Source organism: Tursiops truncatus, chromosome 14 (assembly GCF_011762595.2).
Source record: "Tursiops truncatus isolate mTurTru1 chromosome 14, mTurTru1.mat.Y, whole genome shotgun sequence".
NCBI classification, from domain to species: Eukaryota; Metazoa; Chordata; class Mammalia; order Artiodactyla; family Delphinidae; genus Tursiops; species Tursiops truncatus.
Window position 1 is genome coordinate 33732221 of NC_047047.1, and position 25151 is coordinate 33757371.

Sequence of the window (25151 nt, forward strand, 5' to 3'; positions counted from 1 at the left end):
ATCTGCAAGTTGAGTGGGAAGAGTAAACACTGCAGGTTAAGTAACTCATTACTAATATTTTCCTTGAGCTCTGAAACTTTTTAAACAAACAACAACAACAATTGTATCATAATAACCTTCCAGAGGTTAACAGCCGGCAGGTGGTCCAGCTCAGTCCAAATGAAAACCAGACAGCTGTTTGATTATAAACTGTTGACTCTTATGGAGATCTGGGGAAAACTTCTTGCCGAAAAAGGGTCTTCTCTTAAAAATCCCTAATGAAACAACACATAAATGTCAAAATGACAAAAATAAGGAAGTGTGTCATAGACTAAGCATTTTAATGTCCTTTCTGGCTTCCTCCAGAGTGTACTCTGGATCTAGCCTCATTTAATGGCACAGATTCTTAAAGAGGTGGTGCACAGCGCAAATTTTTATGACCCAAATAAAACCTGGAGAGGGCCGCTTTCTCTGCCATAGTCAGTGTCCTCAGCAGATGTGTGGGAGGCTCACATTTCAAATCAGCAACTGTACCAGCATTTTACCTGGACCCAGAGGCTATACAGAGGGCACATGTGAAGAAAACCCTGAGGTGTGGGGCATTACCCTGTCTGTCTCCAAGCCATTAAGACATTGCACGGACCCCCCTGGGAAGCCTTGGCAAAACTAGAGAAAATTCCAAGGGCTGATAAAATGATTCGAGAATGGTGGATGAAAAGTTTCTAATCAAAACCTTACATTAGCACCACACGGCCTCACAGATTGATGACTATAACTGTTTTCTTCCCTTGATGATGAAATGGAACACAAGAAAATTACACCCTAAATCAGTATTTAATTACTGGTCTATTATATTACAATCAGAAACATTTCAGAAAGCTCAGAAAACAAAGTTGAACCTTTTTACACTGAATTCTGCAGCAAGTGGTGAAATGCAAAACACCTTAAGATTCCAAGAAAAAAAGAAGCTATGCAATGACAATCACCTATTTTTTTTTAATAAAAGAAAAGGAATAAAAATGAAAAGTGTAGAAGAGAGAATTTCATAGCTCCTAGTTTAGTTGCAGTAAATTAGGAGAAAGGTGAGATCACAGAGTGTGGGGGAAAAAAAGCAGCTTTTTGGTTTGACCCATGTTTGGTGGGGTTTTCTGGTATCATATAAGCAAGAGGTGGCAATGAGCCAAACTCTCAGAGATAAGATGGGCAGCAAAAGAAAGAAAGAAGGAAAAGCAGCACCCAAGATGCTGAGCAGGCCCTTGATACTTTTTGCTAGTTTGTAGAGAGAGGAATATGAGGGTGTCAGTGCTTCATTCTGATAAAATATAGTGTAAAGCTTTTCATATCCTATTAGAACTAGACTGTGGCTGCTTCTCAATTACTGGAGGCTCTGAAGGTGAGACAAAATGTAACTTAATAAATGTTTATTGAGGGTCAACATATAACACACTCTGCTAGGCAATGTGGAGCTACAAAAAATGACCTCAAAGTGCTTTCGATCTCCAAATGAAAAACAACACATGAATAACTAACTAGAAGATAAAACATAAAGGCATGAAGACTTTCTCTCTACTTCATTTTCACGTTTGTTATATTTATTATTTAGTTAGGGAGCTTCCAGGAATGCTACCTGGGGGGAAAGAGACTTTGAGCTTGACCTGAAAGTTTGAGAAAAATTTCCAATCATGAAGGTTAATTCCAGAGTAATCTAAGAAGCATTCAGTACAAATAGTAAAAACTAGTACCAAATTTACCTAGTCACTACACATTTCTTCCTATGCTGCTCCTATTCTTTTTAAAACTCTAAATAAAAGGAGTGCCTATATACATTTTTTTATTTTAAAGAATTTTTATTTTTAAACATATTAATGTGGTTTTCTCTCTGAAATAGTTATCTGTCCTAGAAGTAAGCTACTGCAAATGTCTATTAGCTAGATGGAATTATTGATAATGTAGTCACAACCCTGCCTCAAGAGATTATGCCCAGCAATTCCCATCCCACACATGCAAGATCAATGTACGGTTCAGGCTTTCAAGCCTCGTCGATATGCAAAGATGATATTTGCATATTTTGTCATTCCCTTTTAGTCCCTTTCTCATAGGGTCTGGTGAGCACCAGGGTTCCATTCTGCCCTGCTCCTTTTTGTTTGTTTTGCCTTTTCTTTCCTACCCCGACTGCCTTCTAGCTCCTCCCAGCACAGAGTTTACATTCCATTCCATCAGGGCCATGCTCTTGTTGAGAATCATAATTTTTGAGATTGTGAAGTTTGTATTCGTTTTCTATGGCTTCAACCACAGATTTATTTTCTCACAACTCTGGAAACTACAGGTCCAAGAACAAGGTGTTGGCAGGATTGGTTTCTTCCCTCCTTGACTCATAGATGGCTATCTTCTGTGTCTTCACATGGTCTTCCCTCTATGTATGTCTGAATCCTAAACTCCTCTTCTTACAAAGACATCAGTCATCTTGGATTACCTCTTGAAATGCCTTATCTCCAAATATAGCCACATTCTGAGGCCAGGGGTTAGGACTTCAATATATAGGTTTTGGGGGGTACACAATTTGGGGGTTAGGACTTCGATATATAGGTTTTGGGGGGTACACAATTCAGTACACAATATATCTCCAAATATAGCCACATTCTGAGGCCAGGGGTTAGGACTTCAATATATAGGTTTTGGGGGGTACACAATTCAGTATACAAGTCACTAAAATTCTCTGATCATCCATTTCCATCTCTGTGGAAAGAAAGTCATAAGAGGATGTCCTAAGTATTTTCCAGTTCTACGAGAGCATGGGTAGAGAGTGTTGCATTCCTACACCGTGTTCCCTGGCTACTTCCTATGGAAATCACCAGACTGTCTCAGGGCCTAATGTCACGAACAAAGTAAGGCAAGTAAGTTCCCACTCGATACTGATAAAGGAGTTGAGATTCAGAACGGCTAAGTGATCTGACTAAAATCTTCTCCGTTAGTTGAAAGAGGAAAGGTTCTTCTGACTTCGAATGCAGTGTCTATAAGAGTGAAAATTAACATGTCATTCCTCAGGTGTTAAAATAAATGAATTTAACATTAATTTTCTAGATAAAATTAATCCCAAAAGAATAACCCTAAGAGTGATCATTTGAGACTGTTTTTGCTGAGTATATATTTATCTTCATGGTATTTTCAAGATGGCCAGGAAGGTTCTGCTGCTCAAGAATTTAACTCCCCTACTGATGTAGGATGTCTGGAATTTCACCCTTAATACACAAGTTCTGTAAACTAAGGCTTTTTTTGGTTTAGTTTTATTAGTTTCAATGATGTAAATTCTCAAACAAATACAACAATAGAGAGACTATATAATGAACCACCATGTACCTATCATCCAACCTCAACAATTATCAATATAGGGTCAAACTTATTTCCTCTCTACTCCACCAACTCCTTCCTCCACAGATAATTTTGAAGCAACTCCCAGATATTGTAGGTGTAAATATTCCAATATGTATATCTTTTTAAGATATAACCACAGTACCATTATCACACCTTAAAAAACTAACAATAATTTTATATAAATTAAATATGAAGCTTTTAAAGGTTTATCCTCAGGTTTCTTTTTTTTAATTGAGGTATAATTGACATATAACATTATATTAGCTTCAGGTATAAAATATGATGATTTGAGGGCTCCCCTGGTGGCGCAGTGGTGGAGAGTCCGCCTGTCAATGCAGGGGGCGCTGGGTTCGTGCCCCGGTCCGGGACGATCCCACATGCCGCGGAGCGGCTGGGCCCGTGAGCCGTGGCCGCTGAGCCTGCGCGTCCGGAGCCTGTGCTCTGCAACGGGAGAGGCCACAGCGGTGAGAGGCCCGCATACCCCAAAAAAAAAAAAAAAAAAAAAAAATGATGATTTGATATTTGCTATACACTGCAAAATGATCACCACAATAAGTCTAACTGCCATCTGTCACCATACAAAGTTATGAAACATCCTCAGATTTCTAACAGTAATTCTTTAGTAACATCAAATATTCATTTAGTATTCATATTTCCCCTATTATTTGATAAATTTTTTGATAATTTGTTTGAATTGTTTCCAAGTAAGTTCCAATGTATCAGTTAGCTATTGCTGCATAACAAACCATTCCAAATCTTCTTGGTGCCTTAAAACAAACGTTTATTATTTTGCATGATTCTATAGGTTGGTAGGGTGATTCTTCTTGTTCATGTAGCTATATTCAGCTGGTATCTTGACTGAGCTGGAATAACCAAGGCTTTACTCTCATGCTGGAGGTCTTGATGAGAATGACTAGAGGGCCAGGATTCCCCCAACCCCTTAATCCATGTGTTCTCTCCCCAGGAGATACCTCTTTATATCATGGCTGAGAGCTCCAAGACAGCAAAAGCAGATGAGGCCAGGCCTAAGGCTCAGATCAAGGACAGTGTCATTTCTACCATATTCTATTGGTAAAGTAAGTTAGGGTCCAATCCATGCTGAAAAGGAGAGGAAATAGATCCCATCTCTTGAAAGGAAAAGGACATGATTGTATAGAGTTGGGAGGAATTACTGGTGACCATCTTTGCAGGGGAACAACCACATGCATCCATTGAAATTTTGACATGTTTCTTAAGTCATTTTTAATCTATGGGTAACTCCTTCATATAATATTTCCTCTTGCAATGTTTTTGTTAGTTTGAGAAATCTGTTGTTTGTTCTCTAGAGTTTCCCGGAGTCTAGATTTTTCTAATTGCCTCTCCCTGGGTTTTCTAATATGTTCCTATGTTCCTTTTATTCTCTGAAAATTGGTAATGAAATCTAGAGGCCTGATCAGATTCTGGTTTGATTTTCTTTTTTTCATGGAGTTGTATGCCTCCATTAGGAGGCACATAACTTGGCTGTCTCTTTTATTGTGATGTTATTAGACACAGATGATCATTACCTATCACTAGATCGGGGGGTTCTGCAATTTATGGCCTATAGGCAAAATCTAGTCAGTGTACCCTGTTTTTAATAAATAGAGTTTTATTGGAATGCAATCATGTCCATTTGTTTACGTATTGCCTATGGCTGCTTTCACATTCCAACTGCAGACTTGAGTAGTTGCAACAAACTTTATGTGGCCTACAAAGCCTAAAATGTTTGCTATCTGATCCTTTACAGGGAAAGTTTGTTGACTCTTGATCTAGATTCATTCAGATTGCAAAATCATGATTTTCTAATTCAATTATTTCTTTTTTATTAACTGAAATACTCCTATAAAAAGAAACTTCTCATCAACTATGTGGTTACCGAAGGTACAGATCATATAGGAAAAACAGGATACGTGCTAGATTCTTTCCCTCTACTTATCTGTTTTTAATATGAGATAGCTTCCTAGTATTCTCCAGAGGTGACCAATGAGGTGTTGAGGGTATTTTTTTTTTTTTTGGTGTTTTTGTTTGTTTTGTTTTAAAGTACCACTATGAACCCATTCCCTATGTTTAAATCCATTGCATTCAATTCTTATTAGTGCTCATATTGTCCCATCTTTTCTAAGTAAGTTTATTTAAATCACCTTCTGAGTCCTTTTTAAAGAATCCCCGTATTATTGAGAGCCTTGTTACTACCTGGTCTAACAAAGTGTTCCCCACTAATCTTGTACATATCCTTCCCCATACATGGAATTGCCCATTTCTCCAAAGAGCTGTGATCCCCTGGTGAGAAATGGAATTGAGTGAACAGAATTCAGATGCATGGGGTACATATTGATACCAGAGTGGTTATTATTTCTAAGTCTTTTTTGAGACTAGAGCTTGAAAATATGTCTTTTTTTAAAGAAAGAATATTATGAATTTACACTGATTCTTCTGATTGAAATTCTGGACTACAGGATTTTCACTTTATCTCATTGATCTTACATCTTTATTTCCTTAAACCACTCTGAAAACCCCAGTTCTAAACAAACCAAAATAAATATCTATTGAATTATGCCACATACACACAACAACAACTTCAGGATAGCAATATCAGTGTTATGATCAATAATATGGTTACCAAAAAGTTTAAGGTCTTTTGTAGTTCTTCTCTACTATGAGAATATATTCCACTGGGGTTATCCAATCAAATCACTCTGTTAAAAAGTTAAGCTAATGTTTTTGATGAAACAGGACATTTTGACATGACCATTTCAAAACAACTCAAATTGTTGAAGCATTGTTTTTATTGCCAAGTAATATGTGCAACAGATCACCACCCAATTTCTGAACTACATTCTAGACAGCATCAGGGGTGGGGTGAGGCTCAGAAATGAGGTGTGTCCACTGTATACATTACAAAAAACAAAAAAAAGGAAAAAAAAACTGTTCCTTAGGAGGAAATACATTTTTCCGTTTTACTTCCTTTTTAAAGTACAAATTCACCTAGGAGAAATAATAAACTAAGCTATTACTAGTAATTTACCCTTTTGTATTAATGGGCTCTAATAAGGAACAGGGGAAGAAGTTTGAAATCACTACCTAACCAAGGGTAGAGGAGTCAAAGAAGAATGTGAAGGAAAGGGGGCAGAGTATGAAGTTCCTCAGATTGCAATTCACAACTGTTTCCTTCATCCTACTTTTCCCAAGGGTTACCCCTTATAAGGCAACTAGATAGAGAAGTAGGAGAGATTTCATGGTAGTCAACATCCTTAAGCCTCCTTTAAATCACCAGATTGCTTTTGAGAGGCATGGCTTCCCTCCTTATAGGTACATTTCTGTTTCCTTTCCTCTCTCTCTTCTTTTTCCCCTTCTTGCTCCTATGCCTTGAGCCAGACGTTGGCAAACTACAACCAAGCCAACTGACACCATTTTTGTAAATAAAGTTTCACTGGAACACAGCCAGGTGCATTTGTTTATGTGCTGTCTATGGTGGCTTTCACACTCTGATGGCGAAATTGAAGAGCTGAGAAAGAGACCATATGGACCACAAAGCCTAAAATATTTATTATTTGGCTCTTTACAGGCAAAGTTGGCCAACATCTGCTCTAGACTATGGGTTGACCATAACTTCAACCTTCTGGGATATGGCTCAGCCGTTCTGAGCTCAAAAGGTTGCTAAGATTTAATTAAAATGTGTCACTGAGAATAAGCTCAATCCCTCAATAGGACAGAATATGGGTTCTAGAAATTGAACTAAACTCAGGTTCAAGAGCAGCGCCTGCTGGAAGTGATCCAGTCACAGGTTCAGCTTGCAATTTTTTCAGAATTCTGAAATAAACAAAAACTTTTCTTTTAGGCACACCACCACCAGAAATCCCAAATATTTAAATTAAGGATAATAACGTCCACTACCATCGCTCACTTTTCATGTGCTAGGCACCATGCTATGCACTTTACAGGTGATGTATAATCTTCTTTCATTCTTTCATCAGTCCAGGGAAGTGGGCACTATGATTATCCACATTTTATAGCTGAGAAAACAGACTTAAAAGGAAATGAGAAACTTGCCCAGGGTCACACAGCTGGGAAGCAATGGAGCTGAAATGCAAAAACCCAAGCTTTCTCAAAAGGAGCTCATGCTTTAAAACCACTAAGCAATACCACTCTTAGCAAGACACTGAAGTCTGCCATAGTGTCAAGTCTAGAATCTGAAGGGATCCTAAGAAAGGACTGAACTTTCTTGTTCAGGACTGAGACTTCCTAGAGAAAAAGAACTCCTGTGAATGACATGGGAAGGAGAGGAACCTGTCACCAAAAACTATGATGTAACTTCTTTCATTAAAGAGACTTCCAGTTAAATATGGTAGCCTGACCACAGACATGTAAGCTTTCTTCCTCCTGAGTCCCCACTAAAATGATTATAAATGAATAAAAAGCATATAAGTTCTTGAGGACAGGGAAGCAGGTGAGGAGACATCAGTAGATGAGAAATTTAATATATTTTTAGAAGGAAAATATATCAAGGAGGAGTGGTGACCAATCTAGCTGAGCAAGGAAAGCTAGAACCAGAAGTCCCTGCAAAGGGAGATACCACAATGGGAAGAGAGTGATGACCCCTTACAGAGTCCCTAAGAGGCCCAGGAACTAACAGTGCTGGATAAGGCAGTGGTCAGGCTCAGGTCTAAATACAGATTTGGGGCTTGGTGGTAAAAGTCTGCATAGAAAATGGTTACCTGTCTAAATCCCTTTCCTCATACCACATAATCCTCAGGCAGAAGACTGTAAGTGTGTATCCTTCTAAAAGGAATAAACTAAAGAGGCTCCAGACATAGCAAAGGGATGGGGTGGGATGAAGAAGTGAAAACTGGAGGGTTAAGGAAGTTTTGTGGGCCTGTCAATTAGCCTCCTTTACTTGTCCTGTCTGAAGAACTCCTACAGCAAAGTGTATGCCCCGCCCTCAGAGCTGCTTCTGTCAGATTCTTTGCTGGAGATGGTGAACAGTCCCAGACTTCCATATGCTAACATATGGAGCATTCTCCAATGAAAATGCTACTCTCTGTGCAATGATGTTACAGTGAAGCCTGCCAATTAATAGGCCCACAAAGCTTCCAATCAACTCCATTCTCAAATAAGAGCAGATATTCAAAGATTACCAGATTTGAGAAAAATCTCCAGAATAAGAGAAAAGAACAAAGCAACAGAGGAAAAGGAACCAAGGTGAAACACAGATAATGTAGAAACAAAACAAAGTTTCACAAACTATAATTAATATCCTCAGAGATATAAGATGTTATGTCCATAAGACAACAATTAGATGCTATAAAGGAGGAACAATAAGAGAAAAAGAAGAGCTTTTAGAAACGAAAGTTATGGTAGATAAACCTTTTTAAAAAATCTTTAAAAATCAGTAGAAAATTTGGAAGAAAAAAATCATGCAATCCTAAAAGAAAATAAAAGAAGATAGAGTGATGGCAGATAAAGAGAAAAGCAGAGATACATAGAAGATAAATCTGGTTAACCCAACACCTCATTTATAAAAGTTCTAACAAAAGCAAACAAAAAAATGGTGAGATGGAAATGATCAAATATAAGAAAACTTCTCTAAGCCAAAATTATGAATATTCTGATGGTTCTATACTCTTAGAACCCCAGGTGAACATAGAAAAACCCCAGGAAAAATCATTTTTAAAAAACTCATACCAAGGCACATCACTGTGAAATTTCAAAATAAGAGTAAAATGAAAATTCTAAAAAGATTCCACTCAGAAAATCCAGGTTGCTGGCAAAGGTACAAGAATCAAAATGATAGGACTTCTCAACAACAATAAAGTACTGGATAACAATGGAATAATGCCTTCAAAATTCTTAGTGAGAAGTGATTGCCAAATCATAATTCTTTATGCAGCCAAACTGAGAATTAGTTGGAGGTAAGAGGAGGGAAGACTGCTATGAAGACTCAGCTATAACTTCCCTGCATCTTCTAGCTCCCCTGTACCCTTTCTTAGGAAGCTACTGAAATAGTACCCCAATGATGAAAAGGAGTAAACTCAGAGGGAGAAATATTTAAGGAGATCTCTAAGTAAGGGATTCAATCCAAAAAAATGACAAAGGGAAGTTTCCATTATGGTGGCTATGCAATAGCCTTTTTTTTTTTTTTTAAAGGAATTGATTAAATGACAAATTTAAACATTTTGGGAAAACATATATATATATATATAAATATATATATAAAATAGACCTGACAAACCAATTGGGAAAAATCAAGAAAAGATTCAGTGGTCATCTTAAATGCTTTTCACCAGATATTTTTACCTCTTCACCTTTCAGACACGTGGTAGAATTTCTCTTCTAAGGCATCTTGTGGTTTGTGAAGTCATGTGACTTATTCTGGCCAAAAAATTGTAAGCAAAAGTGACATGCATCACATCTGGCCCAGAGCAGTTTAAATGGTTTGTTGTCCTTCAGAGCACTTTTCTTTCCAGTGTGGAGACTGACTAGGTTCAAGGTAGTGGTTGCCCCAAGCGCCTAGGACCCTTAGTGACTATAATAAGTAGAGTCTCTCTCTCACCCCTTAAATCAACCCATAGTGGACACGCGACATGAATAAGAAAGAAACCTCCGTTGTTTTGAGTTGTTACTCAGTGAAACCTGTCCCCCATCCCGATAAGTATATGGAAATCCACATCTGTAAAACTAAGGCAATTATTAGAATCACAGTATGCTACTAATTCTACAGTGATAATATTTGTATCACTGTGATAATGGAAATCTGACTATTAATGTAATAAAAATTTTGATACTACTATATTGAGAGATTGGGAGAAGAAGTTAAGGGTTGTAGTGGTTTAAGAGAGCCAACAGACAAGGTCTAAAATTAATAAATAAAAAATAGTAGTTAATAATGGTGTTCTTTCAGCAATATGGAGATACACACCAGAAGAAACAGTTTAGACTATTGAAAGCTATTTCTCTGGGTTACGGAAGTATATGAGAATGGGACCAAAGGACTGCTCTCTCTGGGGCTTCCCTGGTGGCGCAGTGGTTGAGAGTCCGCCTGCCGATGCAGGGGACACGGGTTTGTGCCAAGGTCCGGGAAGATCCCACATGCCGCGGAGCGGCTGGGCCCGTGAGCCATGGCCGCTGAGCCTGAGTGTCCGGAGCCTGCGCGTCCGGAGCCTGTGCTCCGCAACGGGAGAGGCCACGGTAGTGAGAGGCCCGCGTATTGCAAACAAACAAAAAAAAAAGGACTGCTCTCTCTATGAGAATGGAACCAAAGGACTGCTCTCTCTATGTTATCTAGTACCATTTGATTTTAACTGTGTGCATGTATCACTTAGATGAAAATGAATTTTAATAGTGACTCTAAGCACTATTTGACATTATTTGACATTTCTACCTTAAAAGAGTTGAGCATGAGGTTGGGTTTCCCCCTATTTCTCTGAATTTGCACCACAGAAGGCAAAGTTGTGTCAATCTTCTCCCACTCGCTCTCTTTGAGCCCTCTCCTGGCCTGCCCTGGTGTTGCCAAGGCCTAGACGGGCTGAATGTCAAGCCTGAGCAAAGGTATCTGGGCTCCCCTAGGAGGGCAGCAATGTCATCAAGTCTGACTCATCTAAAAAACCCCTCACAGAACCAAGCCTGGGGTTGCTGCTGGGGAGAAGCTGGAAGAAACCACACATCTTTCTGGATTGATTATAATGTCTGGCAACATAGCAAGCACTGGTCTTCCGAAATTAACCCCTGGTCTGAGAGGTCCATCTTTGTTCATAAGTTTACCTGTAAGTAAATATAAGGTCAGTCAAGGTGAGGTTTCAAAAAGGCCTACCTTTCAGTGGGCTGCATGTCTAAGAGGTAAAACCCCTCAGTCCAAACAGCTCAAAGTAGCTTGCAAGACCTTCCCAGGCTGTCCCCTGGGCGGGGTTAAGTCTCCAGACGAGAAGAGTGCTTGCCCACGTGAGTGGAAATGGCAAGGCTTAACAAGCCATCCAAATAAATGGCTGAAAACACTCCAGGAATTATATAGATTGTCAGGATGGATGTTATTATTTCTTCAATAATGACTGGAAAAAAGAAATAATAGCCTTGCTATGTGCTAGGATGTTCTAAGTGCTTTTTGTATGATCTAATACTGGTATTATTATGGTCATCTTTTTACAAATAAGAAAACTGAGGCACCCAGAGGTTAAATATCTTGCCCAAGGTTGCAGAGCTAGTAACTACAGAGGTGTAATTCAAATCCAGCTATCTCACTGGGCCCAGGGTCTAAAGTGAATCACCAGTAATATCTGAAGGAAAAATCATTTTCCAAAATTCCACATCAAAGTTCTGCACCAGACAGAGTGGGGGCTACTTTTCAAAGATGCTGTCGCTATTCACAATTCCACAAAGCACGGATATATGTGAAACAATCATTCCCCTGACTGCAGAGGTCTACTATTTATATGAAGCTATTTAACTTAATTACAAATAATTTAGGCTACAGATGGGAGCAAAGCAACATTAAGGATCTTGATTTTGAAACCGTTCTAAAATAGCTTTTAAAATCTAAGAGGCAAATTGTCTTTCCAAATGAAAATGAATGTGTGACGCAGTGAAGTCTTAAAGTTATTAGCATCTTTTGCTGAGCCCCCATCTATTTCCTTTGTCATTTACGTGATGTACAGTCTTTAATTTCAGCTCCATGATCAAAGACATGAAACTTGAGAAGCTCACTATTAAAATCAATGGCTGTACTTGGAGAGAGGAACAGTGGCGACGTGATGGCTGCTTCTCACCTACAAGGGGAGACCAGACTCCCTTAAAGGTTTTCAGGCAGAGATCCCAGCCCAAGCTCTAAATGAGGGATGTGAAGTGTCTCTCTCACACACACACACACACACACACACACACACACACACACACACACACACACACACACACACACACACACACACACACACACACACACACACACACACACACACACACACACACACACACACACACACACGGTTCAAGGAGGCTCAGCTTCGCCCGTCCCATTCCACCGTACCTGTGAGAGCTGCATTGCTGAATGCAGTGCCAGGAAACATGTTTTTAGGAATTCAGAGTATCACGTTTCATAATTTGATTTAAATCAATTACCCCATCCCTCCCTGGAACAGGCACAAGCTCCAAAAATACAAAATGTAAATGGAACCAGCTGCAGCAAAAGCTTTTTGCCAGGATGGATTTCAGTCAACATAATCAGCCTCCTCTTCGAAGTACATTACTGTTGAGACCCAGAGATTGCGTGAACTGCTTCCAGTGTCCTGGGAGGGACCAGGAAGGTAACCAATTATGGGAGGGGAGAAATAGAAGGAGCTAATCTTCTCTGTCCTGGCTTGCCTTTGCCCCAAACTCTTAGGAAGAATTAATTCACTCCGCTGGGGGATACTGGGAAACTGAGGTCGTTACTGGCAGCCTTCAAACACTATCCTTAATTTATGGATATTTACTAAACCACATAATCACCCTGAGTTATACCATTACAGGGCTCAGCAGAGCCAAGGTCTGCAGTCCTGGGTGTGAAGATCAATTGTGAGAGGTTTTGTGAGTGTGTGTGAGTGTTTATTAAAGAAGGCATGAATGTACCCCACAATTATTTAGGCTCCCAACATGCTGCCCAACAAATGGATCCCATGCGTAGGGTTTGGCATCTTTCCATTGAAATCCTTCCCCTTAATCGATTTAAAATGATAATTCAATTAAAATAATTATTCTAATCAAACTTCATATCTTTTTGGCAGGTTCTATGGGGACCTCTGTCCTCAATGTTATTTTAGTATTTTCTTTATTTGTTTTCTGACTGGGCTGACTTTGGCTTTCTGAATCTTTGGAAAATTTTACGTCATTGGGTAATCATTGCACCTTTCTGGAGCTTTCCATTCAAGATGCAGGGAACGAGGGAAACAAAATAACCTAGAGAGATACAGTACTTTGAATTGTGACCAAGTGGCAGCCAAGAAACGACTGAGAATGATGGACGGATGTCTCATCCACCCATTCACCTAAAATGTAGACCTCGGAGTGGCCAACCAGCCTGTTAAAGCTGTAGGGGGAGGATGAACGGTAGTCCCATCCCTCTTGCTCTTATCTTTTTTTGAGTTCCCCATTTTTCTTTCAGAGGCTGTTGCACTGTCGAACTGTATCACAGTTGTATCAGATCTTGGGAATTCTCCTATACCTCTTTTTTTTGTTTGTTTTTTTGCAATATGCGGGCCTCTCACTGTTGTGGCCTCTCCCGTTGCGGAGCACAGGCTACGGACGTGCAGGCTCAGCGGCCATGGCTCACGGGCCCAGCCGCTCCGCGGCATGTGGGATCTTCCCGGACCGGGGCACGAACCCGTGTCCCCTGCATCGGCAGGCGGACTCTCAACCACTGCGCCACCAGGGAAGCCCTCCTATACCTCTTTTAATTTTTGAAATATTATTATAACACATCTCATTTCTTCTACACAGCTATGCTGGAAGGTAGGTAGGGCAGATCCTGTCAATTCCATTTTAAAGATTAGGAAAAAGCAACACAGAGATGGTAAGTAGCTCTACCAATACCACACAGCTAATATTGTAAGGTCTGACTGTCACTTTCCAATTAGAGAACCATATAGCAATGTAAGTGAAAAACTATTTCTATGTTTTAATTTTTTAGCATTAATAAAATGTGTAAGGACACTGGCCAGTATGATTTGTATAGATTCCAATATTAATTCCATTTGAAAATTGTATCTCAGAGAAAAACTGGACTTCATCAAGGCAAAAGGACAGTCTTATTTTTTTAAATTAATTTAGTTATACAGCAGGTTCTTATTAGTTATCTATTTTATGCATATTAGTGTATATATGTCAATCCCAATCTCCCAATTCATCACACCACCACCATCCCACCCCCGCTTTCCCCCCTTGGTGTCCATACGTTTGTTCTCTACATCTGTGTCTCTATTTCTGCCTTGCAAACCGGTTCACCTGTACCATTTTTCCAGATTCCACATATATGCATTAATATACAATACTTGTTTTTCTCTTTCTGACTTACTTCACTCTGTATGACAGACTCTAGGCCCATCCACGTCTCTACAAATGACCCAATTTCATTCCTCTTTTATGGCTGAGTAATATTCCATTGTATATATGTACCACATCTTCTTTAACCATTCGTCTGTCGATGGGCATTTAGGTTGCTTCCATGTCCTGGCTATTGTAAATAGTGCTGCAATGAACACTGGGGTGCATGTGTCTTTTTGAGTTATGGTTTTCTCTGGATATATGCCCAGTAGTGGGGATTGCTGGATCATATGGTAATTCTATTTTTAGTTTTTTAAGGAACCTCCATACTGTTCTCCACAGTGGCTGTATCAATTTCCATTCCCACCAACAGTGCAAGAGGGTTCCCTTTTCTCCACACCCTCTCCAGCATTTGTTGTCTGTAGATTTTCTGATGATGCCTATTCTAACCAGTGTGAGGTGATACCTTATTGTAGTTTTGACTTGCATTTCTCTAATAATTAGTGATGTTGAGCAGCTTTTCATGTGAACAGGCCAGTCTTGATTAGTAACCTCCTGGCAGAAGTTTAAACCTCTTGATCCAAGGGAACTCCTGCTTATCGCATATTATGAGTATAACTTTTTTAAAAAAATAACTTTGCCGCACTTTGATGATGCTTTGATGGAATGTAAATTTAGCTATTTTACAGATGGCAAAATACAGATCTGGAGAGACATTTTGAGCATCTCATCATGCACCTAAAGGCAAGGAAGGGCCTGAAAATGAGGAAGAGGAAGGAGTCCTGGGCCACAGAGCCTGAATGGAGAAGCCACAAAGAAACCTGCCCAAGGGCTCGGACTTTGAGTCCCGGGCCTCTAGCTTGGTGCTTCTCTGTAGATCTTGCTCTGGGTAGAGCCCATCTCGGGATTTACGTTAAAAGACATATGGAAAAATCAAAGAAAAGGGGGCTGTGGGAAAGGGCATTAAAACATCATTCAGAAGGAAACTAGGTCAGACAGCAAGTTTCTCCCAAACCTCATTCTTTTCCAGATTGTTTCTACGCAGGATTACCCATTTTAGGTGATTCAGCTTCCAGAGGGGATCCCTTTACACATAGACACTTTGTCCATTGCAGCTGTATGTGGCTAACAAATTGAAAACAAATTCTATTTACATGTATATAAGAACAAATTTTTTTTTGTGGTATGCGGGCCTCTCACTGTTGTGGCCTCTCCCGTTGCGGAGCACAGGCTCCGGACGCGCAGGCTCAGCGGCCACGGCTCACGGGCCCAGCCGCTCCGCAGCATGTGGGATCTTCCCAGACCGGGGCACGAACCCGTGTCCCCTGCGTCGGCAGGCGGACTCTCAACCACTGCGCCACCAGGGAAGCCCATAAGAACAAATTTTACGCACCTATGTATGACCCAGCCCAAACTGCAAGCTCAAAGAAACCCATATTTTATGGTATGCACTATTCTTTTCTTTTACTCCTTTTAAATGTAATTTTAAATGTCCAGAAATATGAAAAGTAATAAACAAAAATAAAGACCCCCTCCTAAGAAAGTAACTGAAGGGATGGAACTAAATCATCTCCTAAGACTGTTCTATGCAAAAAGCCTACTCAATAAGCAGTTTCTATTGTAGGAAATCATTTGACCAGCTGGTCCACTAAATTCCTGGCTGTGAGTATCACCTGGGGAATGTGTGGAACATGCAGATTCCTGGGCTGGCCTGTAGGTATTCTGACCCAGTAGTTCTGAGCAGAAGCCCAGGAATATGCATTTTTAATAAGAACCCAAGCTGATCCTGATGTCATGACCTACAAACCAATTTTCAGAACCACTGCCCTGGACAATTTCCCCTGAAGGCTCTAACTTATTAGTGATCAATAAGTTTACTTTTGAACACTGCCATTTACGAGGACTCCTTCCACTAGTCTCTAATAGAATTTAGAGGTTTAGAGGAATAAGCAAGGGACTGAGAGCCAGGAGGCCTGCATTATATTCTCAGCCCTGTAGCCGGAGTTGGATGGCCTCATCTCTCCTACAGTAAAATGAGTTAATAAATGTAGTTATTATTATATGGAGTGATCAGCATCACAGCAGCAAAATCTAGATTTCTCTTTTCTAAACAATGAAAATGAACAGCAGGCATTACGAGAACACTGGTGTGGTGCTTTCTGGGGCTGGCATTGGTTCACCTGCCAGGTACTGAGTGGAAATATCCAAATTCATTTAATGCCAGTGGTATTTCTCAAATGCCCCTTCTGAGCCAAACCAAAACACTTATATGAAAGATATAAGACATGGGCCATTACCTCTCCTGGAGAGTTAATGTGTAACCTCACAGAACTCATTCTATACTAGAATTCACTAGCAATAGGAGTCATTCCATATCAGAGACATGCAACGTGCATGCAGAAGGGCTGAGAGACAAAGAAACATGTTTAGCATGGGAAGGAGTAAGTCTGAGGCTCTTTGTGGAGATTTGTGGAGAAAGTAAGTTTTGGGTAAGGACTTAACAAGCCATAATCTTTGAGTTCATGGGAAGGAATAAAGTCTTGAATTTTGGCTGTTGCTTAACTGAGGCCGACTGCCTGAGACCATGGGACATAAATGCCCTCCTTATCGGGAGAGGCTATTTTCTCTCTCCTAGTGTGTGTTTCAAAACTAGGCTGATATCCCATGTAAACATACATACATACACACATCCATCCACCCATCTAACACTCTTCCTATCAAGGACTGCACTTTTCGCTGGGGATGCAAATAGGATGAAGCCTTGATGCTGCTCTCAAAGTTTACAAGAGAACCACAGAGTTCATCAATGAGAATTTCTCAGTCACCACAGGGACATCCCAGTGAGCTCAGATTAAGTAATCCAGGAACATTCTTTCACTTCTCTTTTTCCAGATTAACTCATTCTGCCCAGGGGGAGAGTGACTGGAGAGAGAGCATAGTATTACGATTCAGGTATAGATTCTGGAGCCCAACTGCCTGGCATGAATCCTGACTCTAAGTAACTCAAATAACTGCCAGCTGTGTGATCCTGGGAAATTTACAGAATTTCTCCAGGGCTCAGTTCCTCATCTGTAAAATGGGGACAATAAAGTAATATATGGAAAGCACGGAGAAGAGTGCCTACAAGCGCCGTGTGGACCCTAAGTAACTGTTCACTAACATGATACTAACATGATGTCTCCTCCTTCCCTAGTCATCATCAGCTGCTTGAGAGCAGGAAATCTGTAGCCGCCCAACTCCATCACAGATGGGCACCACCCACGAGAGCATCTACTACGTGCTGAACACTCAATACGTGCATTTTCGTGCAGGCTTTCCTGGGAGCTCGTCTCTTAAGCAAATCGACATTTCCTTATGGCCTGAGGTCCATAATCTTCCCGGAGACAGAAAATAGCTGGTGAACACCCATTCTACAATAACGCGCCTAGCACTTCATGACCTCCCTCAGGTTACCCAGCAGGCTCTTCCTTTCCAGGCTGATCCATTCTTCAACACTGCCATACAAATATGCCCCACCCACAGCCTTTTAATCATCTTCCTTGCTTGGCCCAGAGCCTGCCCCAATTCTCTGTTGTCCATGTTGCTGGGAGAGCTCCAAATAGGACAAGCACACATTATTCTCCAGAAATGTTTTCTCCAGTTTTCAGTTCTGACAAATGCCCTGGTGCATTAGACTGAAATACTTCTGAAAATAAGATTCCATACACTTTCTTACTATTTCCTTCACCTTAACCTGACAGATTAAGAGGCTCTGGATGGAAAGAAGGTGCTGTGCTCATAAGTGAGAAAAGGTATGTGAGCTGATAGATATTCTTACCCACTAGGACTTAGATCTAGAAAGCAGGTTTCATTTCACACGTCAACTCCAATCATTTGATGTAAGGGTTCTGTTAAGGAGGATTCTGAGGTCATGTCTCAATAAGAAGTGAGCTGTGATCAAATAATAGTGTGTGCCATGGGCTCAGGAGTGGGGAACAGTTTTTGATACATGCTAGGCCTGCCCTAGATCCTTCTGGCAGTCTGCATACTAACCTGGTAAACTTAAGGCTTAGAACATGCTCCTATGTATGTACTCTGATTTGAAGAATACAGTAAGCCCTTCAGGTCAAATATTTTTTCAATTATTTTGATCTCCTGATAATCACTTTTACAAGTAAAAATCTTCAACAAGGTCCCAATTCACTTTAAAATGTGTATCTTGGAAGGAATGACTTAAGCTATTACCAGCTTATTACTATTCAATCTCAGAGTAACTAGCTAGTCACCTAGCAAGGGCCTAAGGGAATGGTATCTAGAACAGCTAAGTTTTGACATGGGGGATGAAAAAGAAAGGAATTTTGAATATTTTCTCAAAATATACACACTGACGGGGTTACACAGTGCAGCCTGGGCAGTCATTAGGGAACACGAAGGCACACAGTATTGGGAGAATAACGAATGGAGTGTCACAGAATGGATTGGACTTAGCAAGATATAGATGTCTGAAAAGCATACACCATCTGTTTCACAAATTGGCCTATCCCTGGTCCTAGGGGATAACTGTAACTTTGCAAAGTGCACAGAAGATACACAAGAGGTCAAAGGCACTGCTACTTATCAACTAGATGAGGAAAACCAATTAAGTTCTATTCAGCTACTAAAGGAAGGAATCCCAAGGAAGTTTAGGCATTCAGCTCAGTGTTCTGGCAAAGGGAACGGGATGAAGGGTAGGTAGTCTCTCTTCCCTTCTAGGGTTTGTAGATCTTCTATTACTGTATGTCATCTATCGTAAGGCTGTTCACATATTAACATCTCTAAAATCAAGATGCATTTGAAAATCAATGGCATTTCATAGTTTAATTTAGACAACTTGTTTCTCCTTTCCTAACAGAACAACATAAAATAATGGCATCTATTACATTTGATGGCAAATGCGATGAAACACAGTAAATTGGAAGGGGGAGTTTAATACCTGGGAATATGCCAGAATCCTTCACCATCTCTTCTCTTAGGTTCAGCCACAATCAGCACAGCCCTCCAAGCCTCTGTCTTGAATCCATCAAGTGTTTGTAGAGTCCCCAAGACTCCCAGGCACAGTGATTATGCTTGTGCGGCTACATAAAAAGTCTTGTCTGAAAGGGAAAGGGCGACGTGGCCCTATTTATTTTAATATGTCTTCAGCTATTTTAAAGGGTTTTTTTCTTACTTCCATGTTGGAGGTCTTTCTACCAGTTTGGAAAAGTGCTCCCCTCCCTGAATTCCCCAAACGCACCAGTTAAATGTTAAAGCTTAGGAGATTTCTATGTGGCCCTCTGTTTCCATTAGCTCAAGGAACAGCAACTAAGAAAGGAAGGAATGCTTTCAGAGTGTCATTTACACCCCCAGAGGCTCTGTACCACCCACGGTCTTCCCCCTCTGCCTCTCAAATGGATCAGAGCAAAATTAAATATCAAAACTCACTCAGACACTACCAGTTTCTCCAGACTTTCAGACTAGCCTTTGCCACCTGGTAAGGCATATAGCTTAGTTGAGCTCTGGGTACATAAAATAAAGTTGCTATTGGTGTCTTGTCAATCAACATCCAATTCCATGGAAAGGCAGAACGTGCAGCCATGTGCCTGCCACATGTAGAATGTTACTCAGCCACCTTAGAGGGAGGGGACAACTCCTCCAGGGAAATTCTCACAGTCCAGACATCTGACTCAGGGATCCAAGTGGAGGAAAAGATAAGAGAAGAATCAGGAATGAATTCATGGCAGGTACTGATGTAACTCTGATCTCTCCAGGCTTGACCATTCAACTATGCGTGGGGGAGAAAAAGAAGGAAAGAGGACAGACAATAAAGAATGGAGGGGCTTCCCTGGTGGCGCAGTGGTTGAGAGTCCACCTGCCGATGCAGGGGACACGGGTTCGTGCCCCGGTCCGGGAAGATCCCACATGCCACGGAGCGGCTGGGCCCGTGAGCCATGGCTGCTGAGCCTGCGCATCCGGAGCCTGTGCTCCGCAACGGGAGTGGCCACAACAGTGAGAGGCCCGTGTACCACAAAAAAAAAAAAAAAAAAGAATGGAAAGGAGAGAGGAGGGCAAGGATGTTCTCTTCTGGAAGCACAACCAGGGGTTCAAGGGGAGCACATTCTCTAGAAGCAGCACCTCTCAATAAAAAGTTCTTCAGGTACTATGCTGAGTAATGTGAAAAAGTACAGGTGAAAAGACATCAGAGACAACCACGTGAAAGCAAGGAGAAGCTAAGAGAAACTATGTGGGAAAACCTGGAGGTAGAGAGTAAACTTTTCTCATTCCCGTGAATAATGCCATGTGGCAGCCATGACTCTGCTTAGGGAAACTGGCTTAGTCAGGAGCCAAGGGGACGCTGCTAGAAAAGAACCAAAGCTGATAATCATTCAGGTAGACTTCAAGTGATTCATGCTGGGCCAAGGAGAAAAATCAAGAATCTATTAGCTGCATTAACTGGCTAACAGAAAAAATACATTCATTAATACATGCTTGCCCTCCAGTGAATGTAATAATGTCTCTGTCACTGTCTCTCAACCTCTCTCTCTCTCTCTCTCTCAATTGCTTGGCCTGAATCAATATCTTCTGGTAAAGTCCTAAAGGAGGACGATACCTTCCCCGAATCCTACCTCCCGGTGTTATTTCCCTTCAAGTTACATTTGGTCATGTCTACAGAGTATTAAGACACAAGTTGATTTATCAAAGGAAGTCACAGGAATGAAACAATCTTCAAACTGAGACTTTAGCAGAACTGACAGATGTAGTAGTTCCCTGTAGAATAGCTACGACATGCAGAGGAACTTGAATATCATTGTCCTAAATTACCAGGAATAAATTGCCCAAATTAAGGCATATGAGCATGTCTCCTTCTCTGGAGACTGTGTGAGAAGTAAACACACCTTCACTTATCTGATCTACTCCTCTGTGGTTTTAAGTGGGGAAGAACATACTCATCGGAAAGAATATTTTTCTTCTCTAACTGAAAAAGCTTAAGAAGAATTCCCTACATGTGTATAGAACTTATACCATTTCAAGTACTTTCAATCGTTATCACATTTGATGCTCACAGGCATTAAAGCCCACAAGTGAGATGTGTATCTACAGTTATCTTAACACCACCAAGCAAACTAGCAATATCTCTGTAAACCGTACATTAACAGTTGCTCATAGCCTCAAATGATCTTTCTCTCCATCCACTGTCCTACCCTTTCTTCTTCCCTAAAGCTTATTTCCCTTCCTGGTCAGTTCTGCCTCCTTTATAGCCTGTATTACACTGTTGTTTTATATAGAGAGATGCTTACAATTCAATTGCTTCTGAGGATCTTTATTCATAAGTTGATGTCTCTCCCATTTTCTCTTCTTTTTTTTCTCTTTTCTACTACCATAATCCTGATCAAATGATGCCCACACTTTTCACAACAGATTTTGTTTTGTTTCCCTTTGCAACCCCCTTTTCTTGGCCATATCCTTTGGTACTTATACTTGTTCTCCTCGTGATTTGCATAGAGAGTATTTACTTGCCCTTCCTCACCCTGATTCTATTTCTGCTGCCACAAAAATAAATTGATGTTAGCCTCAAACCATCAACTTCAAAAATGGAAATTACTTATTTGTATAGAGAATCTTTCCAAAAGTTTTCTTCTTACAAACTCAGCCTTTACTCTTCGACCTGCCACAGAATTTTAAACCTGAAAGACACCTATAAAATCGAACCCAACTGTCTCATTTAGAGATGAGTAAACGGGGATGCAGACCCAGGTCTTATGAGTTATGGTCTTTGCAACACATATTGATATCTGGCCCAGTCACATCGCCCATCTGAGTTTTATTTTCATAAATTATTTGATATTGTCACCACGTGGCCCAAATGTATTTTGAGCTTGATCAGACTCCATCACTGAATTCCTTACTCTTCAAAACTCCTCCTCTTACCCCAAAACCTGCTGCTCCTCCCTGGTGAATACACTGCCATGCACCAGAGGTCATCCTTGACTTGGGTGTCATCCTGATTTCTCCCCTCTTTCCCCCTCACCCCCAGCTCATCTCTTGATCTGCCCCCTTCTCTCAGGCTTCTCTCTCACTAGCCTAATTCAAGCCACCAATAGCTCTTACTTGAATTACCACAACAGCATCCTAAGTGGTCTCCCTGCTCCCACTCTCGTCCACGTCCAACTGCAATCACATCTCCTTGCACCAGCCAGAGGGAGTTCTCCAAAAGAAAATTCGGTCATGTCACTACTCTGACCAAAACCACCAATGAGTCCCCCCACTGCCATTTAAGAGCAGGTCCAGACTCTGAGCAGGGTTACAAGCTATCTACGTTTTGACCCTTCCGTATGTCCAAGCTCATCTATGGCTGCTCCCACATCACATTTGAAACCAAACTTCCTTCAGTCGCTTGGACTAGTCATGCTCTTTCCCACCTTCCAGACTCTGCACAAGCTATTTGCTCTGGCTGCAGGATTTTTCCTCTTCCATTTTATTTGGATAACTGGCAACCTCCTCTTCACCATTCAGTTAGGAACTGTAGAAAGCTTTCCCCCAGATCCCTGCTTAGCTCAGGCTCACTTCTGCAGTTGCTGGCTCAGATGTCCCCTCTTCAAGGAGCCCTCCCCTCACCGGCACCTCACCCATCATCATGCTCCATCCTCCTGCTCTGATTGTTTCTCCTCATAGCACACATCACAGCCTCTTGGATTATAACCCATTTGCTTATTGTTGTCTCTGCCTGTCTCTGCCCCTCCCCCCCCACCACCACATTAGATGTCCTTAAGCACCATGAGAACTGGGACTCTGCCTGTCTCGGTCACTGCTGAATCCTCAGTGCCTAGAGGAAGCACTTAATAAATATTTGAGAAATGAATATTCTCCACGCTTAGCACAATACTCTGCTTATAGCAGTAGCTTAATAAATACTTGAGGGAGGGATGGAGAAAAGAAGGGAGGAAAGAAGGAAAAGAGGTTAAAAGCTTGAGAACTCATACTGGCTTTCATCTTTCTTTTCTATAAGAGCTGCTACATCTTCTCCTTCTATTGTGTTTGTTATTTCATCATCATTCTCCTATTAGCCATTGAAAACAGTTGCCAAAAAATAGATCAGACAATCATCAAACTTAACACAGAATCCAGCAGAGCAGTGAGACCCTCAGTCATGAGTGCACTTAAAGACTCCTCCAACTCATTTCTTAAGCTTACATGTCTGCACTGAGTCACCAACTTCTGCAACTTTGATTGAAATGCCAGAGTTAGTCCACAGCCTTGCCCCTTCCCCTGCACTTTTCCTGAGAACAATTACCTAAAGAACTCCTGTTTTATTCTATTCTTCTCATATGCCATCTCCTACCTTCCCAGCCCTAACCCTGTCTGCGAGCTATGTGTAGGTGGCACTGTTATTATTTCCTGACCTCCTGTCCCTCATCACCTGCATGGTGTCGACAGAGATGCATCTCATTTGTTCTCTGATTTGTACTATTTTTTCCCTACTTAGTTCTCTTTTATTTTATAGAGAACATTTGCTTCCTATTTTGTTTCCTCTGACCCATTCCTTTCTTTAATGATCTATTTGAGAATCCTTCCCACTAGACTGAAGTTTAAGGGCCTCACCTTTCTTTCCTTTTTGAAACAGGGAACTATATTTGCCCACATCCCATCTGTGAACCCCTCTCATCACCCCCCCACCCCCCGACCCAGTCGGTCCATGAACACTGGCAGTGACCTGCCCTCTTGGGTGCAAGAACACAGAAGGGCGTCTGCTCCAGCCAGAAAATTAGAATTCACCCAGAGCAGGGAGGTCCCTGGATCTGCTCATACACATGAGCCTAGTTCCTTCCTACTGAGATTTGTTCCTCCTTTACAGCCCCAGCATCGTTCCTTTTGGCAGAAGAGATGAATGTAAAAGAGGACTGACGGAGTTTGCACTGTACTGATCTTTCATCAGCAGTACCCTGGTGCCGCCAAGCACCAGCCAAAGGGTTTCTTTCCTTCTTATTCCATGCTTAGCTTTAAATCCTTTTCCCTATGCTAAGCATTTCTGAAAGCCTTCATACTTTGAGCTTTAGCTCTCTTTCTTTTTGAAATTTTCTTTTCATATTTTTCTTTTTTCTTTTACTTTTTTTTACACTAGACATTCTCTTTTATGCATCCCTGGTTCAAGGTTCATTCTTTTAAATTTTATACCTCTTTAAAAACGTGAGCTCATCTGCAAAGGACCTGTGGGAGACTAGTATCAGGGTGAATCAGAATAGAATCAGGACTGAACAAAGAACTTCTTTTTTCCATTTACTTTTAAGGTAATCATTGCAACCTTGATCCATAGAACACTGTAGAAAATAAGAAAATCAAAAAGAAAAAGATTGAATTTATTCAAAACCTGGCAAGCTAGGAATAATCATCATTAACATTTGGAGTATGTATTTGCAGGGTTTTTTTCCTGATGCATTAGCAAAAAAAAAAAAATGGAATAACTGTTCATCCCATTTTACTGCTTCCTAAATTCACTTAACGTTCTAATGTACACATTCTTCTGTGTCATGGAATATTGTTCTACAACATCATTTTTAAAGACTACGTAGTATTTCATGATATAGATAAGCTATTATCAATTCAACAAATGCTTATTGTGAGTCATAGGATGCTTCCAACATTGGGGATTATAAACAATTGTGTACTGAACATCATCGCAGAGGAAGCTTTGTGCTTATCAATGATTGTTTTTGGGGGATTCATTCCTAGAAATGGAACTGCTACATCAAGAAACATGAATCAAATTTGGGGGTATATAGATCAAG

General features: G+C 40.8%; 1 long non-coding RNA gene across 1 annotated transcript in view; it reads right to left on the minus strand.

The window, feature by feature from the left end:
- Nucleotides 1-741: 741 nt before the first annotated feature.
- The window catches only part of LOC141276391 (uncharacterized), a 298695-nt gene continuing 274285 nt past the window's right edge, over nt 742-25151 (minus strand). The window contains exon 3 of the long non-coding RNA XR_012325889.1: nt 742-2990. This is a non-coding gene — a long non-coding RNA (uncharacterized lncRNA). The remainder of the gene's footprint in view (nt 2991-25151) is intronic.